We start from the raw sequence: 15,569 nt of genomic DNA, 5'->3' as shown, positions 1-15,569 counted from the left end.
GTTTCTTTAATAGGTTTATTTAAGAGCTTACGAGTCATTGGCCCATAAACTCCGAGTGCCTTGGAGGGGCTGCCACCTTAAGGCCAAGGCACTGCTCCTTACACTGATGCTGGTGTATATACTGAAGAAAGAGCATTTTCTCTCCCCTTCTTAACAGTGTATACTTCGATTATACCACCGGTACTCGGTCGCTATTGCCCCATTCTGTGATAACAGGGAGCACAACTACTGCGAGGTGGAGAACAATGTGGAGAAGAGAAGAATATGAATCTGATTGGACAACCACGGTAGCCAGTTCACCCTTGACGTTCCTTCATTAATATTCCCAATAACAATATTCACCCTTAATTTGGCATCTCTTGGTGTGAACGCATCTTTAAATTTGCACCGGGTACCGGATGCATGTTCGGAATCTCATTTTAACGAAAGGTCCTATTTTAAACATATATATCTCGGAATATTTACGACGCGAGGTGGTGTCAGTAGTACCAATGCGTTCGAGCGGGAGCCGAATAAATACCATTCGCTTTGCAGATAGCACCCTGACACTGACTGACAATTTACAAGACCTTCAAGTTTTTTGAACAGCATTAACGAAGTAATCTTGGAGTTTAACCTTAAAATAAACATTTTAGAATAGGTACAAAATTTTGGAAAGAAGGTTAAAAGTAAATAGAAAACCGTACATAGCCTTTATTGACTTAGAGAAAGGGTTCGATAAGGTGATTGGAAGTTTATGTTTTAAGGCAGTGCCCGAAGTAGGGCTTGTTTGGTGGACAGGTGACCAATTTTGAATATCGCTTGTACGAAAGTCAAAATATTGAATATATTTCAGTGGTCATAGCGTCCGTATTTCAAAATGTGTGACTGCGAACTGGTTTGTGTCGTCATACATATGGCCTGCCCGCTACCTCATTAACTGCACCACTTAAGAAGAAGTTTAATGCAAGGACCCCTCTCCATTCGCTTATGACATCACGGCGATCAAATGGAAATTACGAGACGATTAATCTGGAGTGACGCGAGATTTCTGGACCATTCTGTAACGTTTGGTTTCGTTATATAAAGGCAGCAGACGCACGCGGACCAGTTCATTTTGACCACAGTCTGAGAGCGATAAGGTTTTGCCCTGTAAGTGACTTGTGACTGAGGTGACGGCGGATACCATTTAGCTGGTAAATGCTGAGCAGCGAGGGAGAACTCAACAGAGGAGCGACGCGGCACATTGCTAGAAGACTTCGGTGTGAGTAGGAACCAAGTACCATGTATAAGCTTGTGAGAATATGTGCACACACGAGTGCGGCCGCAAACAATATACAGTGAGTGGATACTGCAGAAAACAAAATACCCTAATCACTGTTTAATCGAACGTGTTATTCGAAGTTGTAGAAATAAACTGTATGCCCAATGGCTTGGTTTTAATAACAACTTCATTTCATAGATTAATAAAGAGGATGTACTTTAAATCTTGGCGTTTTTATCCTCAAAACTCAACCTCTCCTTTCTTCTTCATCTTAAGACACTGCACGTCAAAGTAATTACTACTAGATAATTTAGGACAAGGCGTAGAGTTGGATTATTATTAAACAACACCTGCAATATGCTTTAAAATTCATATTTATTTTAGAATATATACATTTCCATCAAGTAAATCTGTTCTGTCCTTTCTTTATTTTACTATCTTCACTGTTTAATGCCACTACCTAGCAACAGTTTTCCTTTCATTGCAAAGACAAGTGCTGCTGTCTTCTCAGCAACTGAAGCACCAGGTGACGACACAGCCTGCATAGCTTTACGAAGCAGATTTTGATCAGATACACGTCTTAGTTCAGGATTGTTTTGTCGATAAGCAATGTCATACTCTTTGCAGGCAGCATCTAACATATTTATACCAGGATCACTACGTGCCAAGCCGACGTCAAGTCGTGTTCCAGGGCCGCAGTACTGGTAACTAGGAATATGAAGCTAAAAGGGAAGAAGATCAATCACCTTATTGATGAGCCCATGCCCAGCATGCTTCCTCACATTTCTCCCAACACTTTTCTTCATCTTTTTGAGACAACTTGTTTACTCCTTTCGCAGCCATGATAAGTGTCTATAAGAGATGACAACTCAATAGATTTAGGTACGTGATACAGTTTAATGAGTTGACATGTATGACACTGTCTCAATGAAGGTCTATTAGCTAAACTCATTAGTTCATGACGTAAACTACACGTTTGAAGCTCTGACAAAACAGGATCTTGTAATCACTCACGAGGCAACCTATTCCAGATCATCTTTACAGCATTTGCAGCTACATTTACCAAAAATGCCTTTGATAATACATTCAAGTCTTCTTCAGTAAGTGTTTAGTTTCTTTTTGCATGTATGAAACTTACGATTGCCATTTCAACTGGTTACGCTAAGTATCAGATTAGAATGACATGATGTCTCTACTCTACAAATGTTTCTTTCACACTAACATGGCTTCGACATTGCAATTTACATATGTTTTCACCTCCCGGCATGCACTGCAACACAACCAAACAAAGAGCATGCACACATGCCGTAAAGAATGTTTAATTGTTTCTCCACTATGTTTTAAATGGTGGACACCCTAATTCATGCATGCCGATAATTTCACACGATGATGGTAGATACGCAACCATTCCTTCTTTTCACAACACTTGACAAAGCAAGATCTGCTCCTGACAAATGTGCGTTCATGATTAAAGATATAAAACTATAAGATACTCCTTCTTCCCACTACAGTCCTAAAATTTTCAATCCAAGGAATCTGCTTTTTATTTTCATCTGTTTGCAAACAGTAAGTGAAAGGTGGACTAAATACTAAACTGACGAGTTTTGGCACCCACAATACACTGCAATCTAACACAGCCACCTCTTTGAACACGAATTTGCTGCCGTTTACCTTGAAGCCTTGTATATCAACTATTAATTTTCTTGTCATGTTGGAATAATGCAACCTGCTCTCTATCACAGTATTAATCAATCAATCAATCAATCAATCAATCAATCAATCAATCAATCAATCAATCAATCAATACTGATCTGCATTTAGGGCAGTCACCCAGGTGGCAGATTCCCTATCTCTTGTTTTCCTAGCCTTTTCGTAATGATTTCAAAGAAACTGGAAATTTATTGAACATCTCCCTTGGTAAGTTAATCCAATCCCTAACTTCCCTTCCTATAAATGAATATTTGCCCCAGTTTGTCCTCTTGAATTCCAACTTTATCTTCATATTGTCATCTTTCCTACTTTTATAAACGCCACTCAAACTTATTTGTCTACTAATGTCATTCCACGCCATCTCTCCTCTGACAGCTCGGAACATACCACTTAGTTAAGCAGCTCTTCTTATTTCTCTCAATTCTTCCAAGCCAAAAGTTTGCAACATTTTTGTAACGCTGTTCTTTTGTCGGAAATCACCCAGAACAAGTCGAGCTGCTTTTCTTTGCATTGTTTCCAGTTCTTGAATCAGGTAATCCTGGTGAGGGTCACATACACTGGAACCATACTCTAGTTGAGGTCTTACCAGAGACTTATAAGCCCTCTCCTTTACATCCTTACTACAACCCCTACACACGCTCATAACCATGTGCAGAGATCTGTACCCTTTATTTACAATCATATTTATGTGATTACCCCAATGAAGATCTTTCCTTATATTAACACCTAGATACTTACAATGATCCCCAAAAGGAACTTTCACCCCATCAACGCAGTAATTAAATCTGAGAGGACTTTTCCTATTTGTGAAACTCACAACCTGACTTTTAACCCCGAGTATCAACATACCATCGGCTGCTGTCCATCTCACTATATTTTCGAGGTCACGTTGCAGTTGCTCACAATCTTGTAACTTATTTATTACTCTATAGAGAATAACATCATCCGCAAAAAGCCTTACCTCTGATTCCACTCCTTTACTCATATCATTTATATATATATAAGAAAACATAAAGGTCCGATAATAGTGCCTTGAGGAAGTCCCCTCTTAATTATTACAGGGTCAGATAAAGCTTCACCTACTCCAATTCTCTGAGATCTAGTATCTGAGAGACTAAAGGAAAATTCACACTCATACCATCTATAAAGGCTTGAGACAGTGATCTTACTAGCGAAGAAGTCTAAACATGCATGACCATGATGACGTCATCACTGCAGTCTAAAAACAGAATAATAGCACGTGCTCAATCCTGTGATGCATAAAGCCTTAAACATAACATCGCGTGGTCATAGTTATATATATTTAGGCTTGTCGGATGAGACATAAAGTCATGAGCTGACCTCTTATGCCCCGTCGGAAGAGGAACGCGGCTGTGCCCCGTCGGAGGAGTAGGCCATAAGAGCCTATGTATAGCCGTCATTTTGAGCAGTAGCCTCTAGGCTAACTTTCTCCATAAGAGCTTGTGTATAGCCGCCATCTTTTGCAAGCGCCCTTAGGCCATCTCCTTAAATCCGTCTCTTCTAGACCAGCTTTCTCCATAAGAGTCTATGCATAGCCGCCATCTTGCGCAAGCGCCCTTAGGCCGTCTCCTTAAATCCTGTGTCTCTTCTGAGCCAGCTTTCTCGACAAGAGCGTATGTATGGCCGCCATCTTGCGCAGTAGCCCCTGGACCAGCTTTCTCCATGTGAGCCTGTGTATAGCCGCAATCTTGCGCAAGCGCACCTAGGCCACCTCCTCAAAATCCTATGTCTCCTCTAGACCAGCTTTCTCCATAAGAGTCCATGTATAGCCGCCGTCTTGTGCAGTAGCCTCTAGGCTAGCTTTCTCCATAAGATCCTATGTATATCTGCCATCTTATGTATGCGCCCATAGGCTGTCTCCTTAAATCCTATGTCTCCTCTAGACCAACACTTTTTATAAGAGTCTGTGTATAGCCGCCATCTTGCTCAAGCGCCCTTAGGCCTTCTCCTTAAATCCTAAGTCTCTTCTGGACCAGCTTTCTCTATAAGAGTCTATGTATAGCCATCAGCTTGCGCAAGCGCCCTTGGGCCATCTCCATAAGTCCTATGTCTCCCCTAAGCCAGCGTTTTCCATAAGAGCGTATGTATAGCCGCCATCTTGCGCAATAGCCCGTGGGCTAGCTATCTCCATAAGAGTCTTATGTATAGCCGGCATCTTACGGAATCACCTCTAGGACGTCTCCTTAAGTTCTATGTCTCCCTTAAGCCAGCTTTCTCCATAAGGGCCTATATACAGCTGCCATTTTGTGCAGTAGCCTCTAGACTAGCTTTCTCCATAAGAGCCTGTGTATAGCAACCACCTTTCGCAAGTGCCCTTAGGCCGTCTCATAAGTGTCTATGTATAGCTGCCATCTTTCACAGTAACCCCTGATCCAGGTTCCAATCATCATCTTTTGCAATTGACGTCGGGAAGTCATCTGGCCGTAAAACTAAGGTCCTGAGAAGTTAGGCTCCTTCATGTGGTTAGGTGTGCTCTATTATGCGAATCCCCATTGCCCTACTACTTAAGGTGGCGTCGCGAGAATCCCTGATGGCCTACTACTCATGATTGCGTCGGGAAAGGCACCTAGCTGTTAACGTGAGGTTAGGCCCCTCCAAGACAGCGGCTGTTGACGTCAGGAAGGGCATCTTCCCGTAAAACTGAGGTTATGCCGCTCCAAGAAGGTGACTCTCAGCGTCGGGAAGGGCATCTGTCCGCAAAATAGAGGTTAGCCCCTCCAAGTTGGCGACTGTGAGGTTAGGCTCGCTCTCTTATGCAAAATCCACGAATCGGTTTAGCCATACTACTAAACTAGGGGTTAATGACCTCGGAGTCAGAACCCGCTTAGGTATACTACTAGGGTTCAATTTCCTCGCGTGCAGAGTCAGCAGAAAAAAATGCTGACGCCATGGTCGAGAATCCGCCTTGTTCCCCTACTTAGCGCCAGTGTAGTTGTGGTTTAAGAAGCTGCTATTGAATTTCCTAAAACATTCTCTCTCTGCTGACACAGTCAGTCTCCGACTGCCCAGGGATATTGAAGACAATAGGTGGGAGAAAATCAACAGCAGTTATACAGTTTCCCTTCACATCGACGAGTCCAGCGATATTAGCAACCATGCACAACTGTTTGCTTATATTCGGTAAATCGATGGAGATGTAATTGAAACTAATTTCCTATTTTGTGAAGAACTAGAGCAACCCACCGGTGAAGAAATATTTCATGTGACTGATGTATATGTGCTCCAGGAAGGATCAAAATTGAAAGATTGTTTTAGTTTCTGTACATAATTTGTAACAGGCCGAGTGAAAGTATTTGTAGCACAAGTACGTGAAGCTAATTCTAAAATACGATGTGATCATTATCTTGCTCACTGCGAATCCTCTGTTACTAAAATTCCGTCACTTTCTTTAAAGATGTGGTGGACGAAGTTGTTATAGTCATGAACCTCGTCAAATCGTGACCCTACATTTGCGACTATTTTCCGCTTTATGTCGGGCAATGGCACCAGTACACACTACACTCTTGTTATATATACACGTACAGTAAGTAGTGGTACTGATAAAGTAGTAGACCAAACGCTAATTGGCTGTTGGGCGGCCACTTGACCGATAATGTCGTAGGGAGTGAAATGTGAAAAGGGGGCGTGGTTGTGAGGTCCGAGGACGTGCATGTGACGTCAGTGGGTCTGGATTGTTCGTGATTGGATGGCGGAGGCAGTGTTGGGTTTTAGGTGTGGGTTAAGGGCGTTGGTAGGTTTAAGTGGGTGTGGCTTGTTGGTGATTAGTGTGCAGGTAGCTTGGGGGAGGTAAAGTGGTCGTGGCTGTGATGTGATCTTCTTGTTGTCCGCTGTTTTGTTTGGTTGAGTGAGGTATGGGTTAAGATTTTTTGATGGGTGAAGTGGGATGGGGAGCAACTTAGGGTCTTGGTGGATGTAAAATGGGCGTGCCTTATCTGTGATTGGTCGGTGATGGTGTGGTGTGAGTAAACGAGGGTGTAGCTGTGTACCGTAGTGATTTGGATTTTTAGAGTGCCATGGTTGTCCTGGGTGTTGGCTTGTAGTCCACCATTTGGGGGCGGTCGCGATGGCTTGTTGTCTGTGGTCATTGGTGGGTGATGTGTACTGAGACAAAGTCTCGTGCTTTGCCCATGCAGTCGGCCTCCTACACGTAGGTAATGTGTGCGCTTATTGGTTGGAGCCATGTGGTCAGCCACTTTGATTTGTTTCAATGTTGACGTCAATGGATTGCGGGAGGGGGCTATTTTGGCTGTCGTTTCGAATATGTGGATGTAGTTTGTGTTTATTGACAAAGGAGAACGACGTACTCGGTGGGCATGTAGTCCGCCTTTTTGTTTTGCGATCTGTACCAAATAGGGCTACGTACTCGTGAGGCATGGGAGGGATGTTGAAGGCAATAGATAGGGAGGGACTTAGTGGCCATTTTGGCTGTTGTCTAGTTCACATGGGACGCTGCGTGTTTATTGATCACGTGCTTGTGTTGTGGATGGGAGGCTGATGGAATGGGTTGGGAGAGGAGGGATTTAGTAACCATGTTTGTCTGCTGTGCATGTGGACGCTGCGTGTGTTTGTTGACAAAATAGAACCATGTGCTTAACTTTTGTGCTTGCGTCAGCGACTAAATTCCAATTATGTGGTGCAAGATCTTTAATAAAAAGGAAGATGGTATTGGCAAAACATTTCTGAGTGTTAGGTCGTACAACACCTGTTCGACACCCGTTGAAGGCCCTAAGTAGCGCTCCCTTCCACTTTTCCCACCAACTCCCTAACCCGCACTTTACCCCCACCATCCCCACCGCCAGATAATCACGAACAAGTCACGCCCACTGACGTCATAGCCACGATCCATGACGTGTTAGTCACGTCTCATGGCGTCACAGCCAGGCCTCTTTCAAAATTTCCTGCTCTATGACGTCTTCGGTCACGTGATCGCCCAACAGTCAAACAGGAGGAAAATGTTTACTGCGTATATTGGAACTTGAAAACGAGTACGTGCATTTGTTATGGTTAATGGCCATGAGTACGCTGATTTATTTTCAGGTAATGAATAGGTATGTGCACTACATTTGTTCACACTTCATTCAACTGAATAGAAATATGCAAGAGTGGAATGAAATTATTCTTACTGATACGGATAAGATTCAAGAATTTTTAACAAGCTGAATTTGTGGATACAGATAATTGAAAATGGTTCCTTTGAGATGTTCTCGACCGTATGGAGATTTCCTTGTGATAATAAAGTGATGATGGAAGTGCCTTTTACAGTTTTCTTTCAACCTTGTTATTGCTCTGAAGACGATCCTGGTTGCAGGTTTCAAACGCGTCAGCGTACAGTAATAACTGAAGACCTCCCCGGAATAAGGATGCAACCAACAAATATACTCTTATTGACTGCCATATATCTTATATGATACGTGTCTGGGCATGCCGTAATAAAGAATTATTTGGAAAGGTACAGGTCGTTAGGAAGAGAGCACTAAAAATAATTTTCAAACTGCCCATTCTGACACCGACTAAAGATCTGCATAAACATTGTAATATATTATTAACTCCAAACCTCCGCATAAAGGCTTTTATAATTATGATCTTAAAAATTCAAAACAAATGAGTCCACTCAAACACATCAATAATTACCAATTCACAGATTTATAATTATGAAACAAGAATTATTTATAATATTCACTACAGTCAGATTCATTCTACTAGTTATGGTCAAAATTCTCTTTGGCATTGCTCTATAACTATGTATAACTCACTTCTAACAAATGTTTTAAAAAAATACCAACTTCATCTATTTTCAAGAGTAACGAAACTAACACGGTAATTATGTTTAGGAGGCTTTGTCCTATTTTATCCATTACATCATGTTAAATTATATATAGCCGGCCCCGTGGTGTAGGGTTAGCGTGCCTATCTCTCGCCCGGAGGCCCCGAGTTTGATTCCCGGCCTGGTCAGGGATTCCTCTCTTGACCTGAGGGCTGGTTCAAGGTCCACTCAGCCAATGTGATTAGAACTGAGGAGCTATCTGACGGTGAGATGTCGTCCCCGAACTCGAAAGCCCAGAATACCGACCGAGAGGATTTGTCGTGCTGACCATACGGCCCCCGTAATCTGCAGGCCTTCGGCTGAGCAGCGGTCGCTGGGCAGGCCAAAGCTCTTTCAAGGGTGTAAGTGCCGTAGGGTTTTGGAAGGGCGGTAAATTATACATATTTACTGCATTTTATTTTGTAATTACATGGTGAATATAGCCGCCATTGTAATTTGTTTGTATTGCTCCAAGAAGAGCCTTGGCTCAGGTGCCTATATTGAAATGAGATGATAAAAAAGTTAAAAAAAAATTGAAAACTGAGATTTCAGTGGAAATAGGGTGTATCACCCCGCCTCAATGCTGTGGTGTCATCTTACGTCTTACATTTTAAATTCAAGCTGGTTTTCAGCCAGCAGAACTTTTTCGTTCGTGGTGTAAGGTTGGAACATCAGTCAAGATGGTGGACAGTGCTTGAGTTGGTTCACCACCAGGTTGTAATAGATCATTTAAATAAAGGCCATACAACAAATCACATCTATATTTTGAAATATTTTCTTGACATTTTTATTGTTATTGTTGTAATCTGTATTGTTACACTAATACAATTTCCTAGCACTTGTGTTCCAAGTGCACATGCTCGGTTTCTCTTCTGTAAGCTATTTTTGCAGATTATTTTCCATTGTACGCTACCAATTCGTACATTATTTTCCAACCTTAAGTTATAACCAAAAAAAAATATTTTTTTAAAGATGAACTCATTTGAACATTTTTATATTCAGTTGGTTCAATTAATGTATACTGTGCCGGATGTTTCGCCTCTCCGGACATTTAATTTGTCCGCCAAACCTACTGAGGTGTTGTTTACAGCAAGTCCATGAAGTTCATGAAGAAAGAAATACTTAGGTCAAGAGAGTGCTCACTTGTGGATATTCATACTTTGTATTTGGATAACAGAGATCTCTCCCATGTGAGGAAGTTTATTATGTAGTACGTAATTTCAAGAGTGTATCTTGGTAATACTGTGAGAAGCGACATCACGTTGCCGGCCTTTCCATGTATGGAAATACCAATCAGCCTTGAGGATAACGTCATCTTAGTCTCGAACTTTCTTTCCGTGCCCTTTATAAGGGAAGGCATCTCAGCAGAGAGGTGGAGTACACATTGTGCACGACCTTTTGAAAGAGGCTCAGTGATATTCGGCTGGATTCTAAGGGGTGATGCTGAGTAAACCTGACATATTGAAAAGTTAGGGAGAGTACCCACTGTTTTGACCTTTAACTTTGTGAAGCTATTTGTGGATTTTAACTTTGAGAAGATGTTTTCGGACTTGGAATTATAAATAAGGTGGCTAGGAACTTTATAATTAAACTCAATATTTGGTATGTTTTCTGGAAGGTTTGGGCTTCCTGTTAGAATTTTTAAAGTAGGTAGGTCTTCGAATTATACCCTGATGGGCTGTTAACATTCCTTGAAGGCATGAGCGTTGTATCCTCATTATCATCCATTCAATTTGAGTTTCGGGTGACAAAATTATATTTTCTAAACTAGCTAGTGTACCCGTGCTTCGCTACGGGATTCTCAGAAAGACTGACTTGGTGGTTTTCCTAACTGAATTCAACATAGGTCATTACAAAAACGTCACTAGGAATGTAGCGATTGAAAGCAATGTTATCATATAAAATACTCGATCAAATGAAAAACAGCACACTTTCTCACTATCAACGAACAGTACTACGGTGCCGATCTAAGAGTCCAAAGTTCCAGAGCTGGAATAACCAGGTCCCAGACTGCCGTGAACACTCCTCTGTCATTATTCCGTTAAATATGCACACTACTCATTCCAGTCAGTGGCTCAAAGTAGGGATTGTATAGCTCGAATACTATGATGAACCGGTGTGTTACGTACCATATATATCAGAAAAAAGTATGAACCAGAGGAATGGCATGCTAAAGAAGAAAGTTATCTTACTCCTCAGCTACTTCCCGCCAATATACAGGCAGGCTGTTACAGTCGGTACGACCAGGCGAGTTGCCCGTGTGGTTAGGGGCGTGCAGCTGTGAGCTTTCATCCGGGAGATAGTGGATTCGAACCCCAATGCCGGCAACCCTGAAGATGGTATTCGGGAGATAGTGAGTTCGAGCCCCACTGTCGGCAGCCCTGAATATGGTTTTCCATGGTTTCCCATTTTCACACCAGGCAAATGCCGGGACTATACCTTAATTAAGGCCACGGCCGCTTCCTTCCACTTCCTAGACCTTTCCTATCCCATCGTCGCCATCAGACATATCTGTGTCGGTGCGACGTTAAGCAAAATGGAAAAACAAAACAAAAAATATGGTATTCCGTGGTTTCCCATTTTCACACCAGTCACACCGGGCTGTACCTTAAAGCCAAGGCTGCTTCCTTCACACCACTATTCATTTCCTATCCCATCGTTGCCATAAGACCTACCTGTGTCGGTGCGACGCCAAGCAAATTAAAAAAAACTCGGTACGCTGCAGTAATCCTATCTATCGGGGATGAAAGGAAACAGAAGACAAAAAGCACATCACAACAAACAATGGTCAATGTAATGTTATTGTTGATAAAGTTTATGAGCTTTCTATATTGCAGGCCTTCACATTTGTTTTCTTTCGACTCTGTGATATTAGGGTGTCTTACAAAATTATTTATATCGTAGACTGTAGTTCCTTATTCTCATACTTTACATACCGATTTTCACTAAATTCTGTTTACCCATTTTCTCGTGACTCGGCGCTGATATGGACTTAGTAACAAAAATCCAAATTCATGAATATCTCTGATTATATGCGGTACGGTAACAATGTATAAGACATAAGTGATCGGAAATTTAATAACTTCTTACATAACTACTACTAACTTACGACATAACTAAAGTTATGTTAGTTCTGTAGTATTTGTCGATACGACCACTAATAATATAAATAACTTATTTGAGAATTACATTTTAGGCCTTCCCCTAAACTACCATTTCACACAGCGTGAATAAGATAATTTGTAGCCTAGATTGCAGTGGTTCATCACCCGACATTACATACTGATTTTCATTAAATTCTCTTCAGCCGTTTTATCGTGATGGGTGTACATACATACATACATACATACATACATACATACATACATACACACATACATACATACATACATACATACAGACAGACAGACAGACAGACAGACAGACAGACAGACAGAAATTACAGAAAAGTAAAAAAAAGCATTTCGTTGTTACTGTGGACATGACCGATACAGAAATACCATTCTTTTCAAATTCTGAGTAATGTACAGACAAAACTCTTATTATATAATTATATAGATTTATCGATAGAACCACTAATAACATAAATAAAGTATTTGAGAATTACATTTCATGCCTTCCCCTAAACTACCATTTCACTCAGCGTGTATAAAATAATTTAGAGCCTAGATTGTAGTGGTTCATCACCCGACATTACATATCGATTTTCATTAAATTCTCTTCAGCCGTTTTCTCGTGATGCGTGTACATACATACAGACAGACAGACAGACAGACAGACAGACAGACAGACAGAAATTACGGAAAAGTAAAAAATGCATTTTCTTGTTACTGTGGATATGACCGATACAGAAATAACATTCTTTCCAAATTCTGAGCAATGTACAGACAAAACTCTTATTTCATATACCGGGTGGTACAGCTGCCACTATTCGCGCAGTTTTATGCAACCCGCAGATTATAGTCGAACCTAAAAATATTGACCTTGACTACTCGCTACAACGCTTTCCATAATTCGTTTATTCGTGTCAAGCAAATCAGCATTAACGATAAAATACCGATTGATGGTAAAGAATCGTGAAAATTATGTGTCGCAGAAACGTCCTGTACAGAGAATATTATTGGTGAATGACTAGAAGTACCAGCAACACAACAGCGCTAAACAGCAACCAGTGATAGCCGAGCTTGCTAAAAGTTAGAGGAGAGTGCCGGTGTTCGTTAGTAGGCGGTTCGAGTTCTGTGTACGACGAATATTTTTATTGCGTTGTTGATGTTCGTGAGAGTCGTGTTGTTGACGACAAATCTAAATCATGATCAGTTCTCATATTGCAGGTACTCAGCTATGTTTGTTTTTTAAGGAGCTCCTAAAAGAGCTATTTGCAATAAAGTGAGATTGTACCGACAGCGGTGCGATGGGCTTATGCATGGCCATTCGATTAATGAAGCAAAAGTTCAAAATGACCACCTGCTTCGTTAATGCGCATCTGAGCACGGTGGAGGAGAGACATTCTTGCTTGCTGCAACATATGTGGTGGAATCTGCCTGCAGGCTTCCGTGATGAGCCGCCGTAAATGATTCGGGTTCTCAGGCTCCTGCTCATAGACTCTTTCCTTTAAATAACCCCAGAGGAATAAGTCGAGTGGAGTAAGGTCAGGTGATCTAGCCGGCCATGTGACCGGACCCCCTTGTCCAATCCATCGCCCAGGATATGTCCTATGCAAGTGGTTCCGTACTGCCAACGACCAGTGTGGGGGAGCTCCATCCTGCTGGAACCACATCCATAACCGTGTCATAAGGGGCACATCCTCCAATAAGAGTGGGAGGTACTCACGAAGAAACTCTAGATAGCGTCGTCCCGTGAGGTTTCCTTCGAAGAAATATGGTCCAATTATCTTGTCACCTAGTATCCCGCATCACACGTTGACGACCCATTGTACCTGAAATCGAGCTCCCCTGATCCAGTGAGGATTTTCAACGCTCCAGTAATGGAAGTTGTGACGATTAACAGTTTCGTTGTTGTGAAATCTGGATTCATCACTAAAGAGAATGTCCATTAAGAAATTCGCATCAGCTTCAACTCTTTGTAATATCCATTGCGAAAATTCTATCCGTTTTGGAAAGTCATATCCGTGAAGTTCCTGGTGCAGCTGTTGATGGAAAGGGTAGAATTTATGGCGGTGCAATATTCGCAGTACAGATACATGACTGATGTTCAGTTCATTTCCTATGGCCCGTGAGCTTGTGTGCGGGTTGTATGCAATTGCATTTTGAACAGCTTCGTCGTTATTTCCAGACGTCACTGGAGCATCCCGAACGGGGGGTAATGTGTGAAATGACCCCGTTGCACGCAACCGTCTTTCAACACGTCGAAATGTATCTGCAGTTGGCAGCCTTCGTCCAGGAAATCGTTCATGATACAAGCGTCTGGCTTCCCGCCCATTTTGCCTTGCTTCTCCATAAAGTAGTACCATATTCACATAATCATCCCGTGAATACATAATGTTTGCTTTCGTGCTAACCGTACAGTATGTGCTCACACGTTGCTGCTAGGATTACGATATGCTGTTTCATGTGCCCTACGTATGAAGTGTAGACCGCTGTTAGTTGGTCTTCGAGTCGAACGTGCGCAGTTGCTTGGTTGAATGGGTGGGTCAGAATGTTGACAACACGTGCACTGCGCTTCATTCCCTGTAGTCGTTTGCCATATGGAAGTCGCATGTTATTATTCCTTTCGTATGTATGCTTTCTTTGTAAAGGTGGCAAATTACTTTTGAGACTTAAGAACGTTAAATATTTATTACGAATGGCCTTACAAGTATAATATAAAAATAAAATTGAAAAAGCTCGTAACTAGATTCGAACTCTACATGCCTGCTAACATATCGTATGCTCGCTGCGATTGGTGCCATGTAGCCACTGCAGGCGAAAAAGAATTGGTCTCGTAGCTCTGTACTAATGGAATTACCTAGGCTATCGCTTCGATACTGATCGTTGATGTTAAAAGTTCTGAACTCGAATGTGCAAACACCACAGTGAACTAAAGAATCGCGTCTCTCTTACGCCCAGATAGTTGCAACCATTTTCTACGCGTTACTTGGTTGAATGAGTCCAGCGTTATGTTTCAGGTGGTATTCACAATCGGTGCGTATGTGGCGATATTTATGATACCTGTTTATTATAACTTCCGTAGAAGAATATCGGAGACTTCAGAAAGGTCTTCGTAAACGATGCCTAGGCGAATACGAAATGACATTAAAAAATGCATGACTCAAGAATGGTTGGAACCCTTCCTGCTTCAAGTAACCTATCGAGGTACGTCTTCCATACGTAATTCCGCGCAGTTATTTGCAACGCACAAGCGCCACCCTTGTAACTCTGTATTCATGAGGAGAGCGGAAGTTCCCGCTTCGACAAGTTACTGATGAGTTACAGCCTTACGGTCCCGTTTTAAGCCTTTTTTGATCGCTCTAACGGTAGTAATTACATGGCGTAAGCTATCACATCTGCTGTACAGCATTTGCGTGCCACAGATTATAAACTACAGTGCAAAACACGTTTCTATCAATTTCGATGTGATGAGACTGTACAAAATGGTGGTGCATTGACATGTCTGTAATTGGTCTTACCCTATCACGTTTTCTATGATACCACGACCGCCCTTTCTATCAAATGAAAATGGCCTCTTGGACCAATCAGGTGCGCAATTCTCTACCGACAGCTATAGGCGTGTTGATGGTTTGTACAGTATAGTAACATTTCGTAAAAATTAGTAGAGTATTGGACACCGCTCTAC

Source organism: Anabrus simplex, chromosome 3 (assembly GCF_040414725.1).
Source record: "Anabrus simplex isolate iqAnaSimp1 chromosome 3, ASM4041472v1, whole genome shotgun sequence".
Taxonomy (NCBI): Eukaryota; Metazoa; Arthropoda; class Insecta; order Orthoptera; family Tettigoniidae; genus Anabrus; species Anabrus simplex.
Note: the sequence above shows the minus strand (reverse complement) of the source record.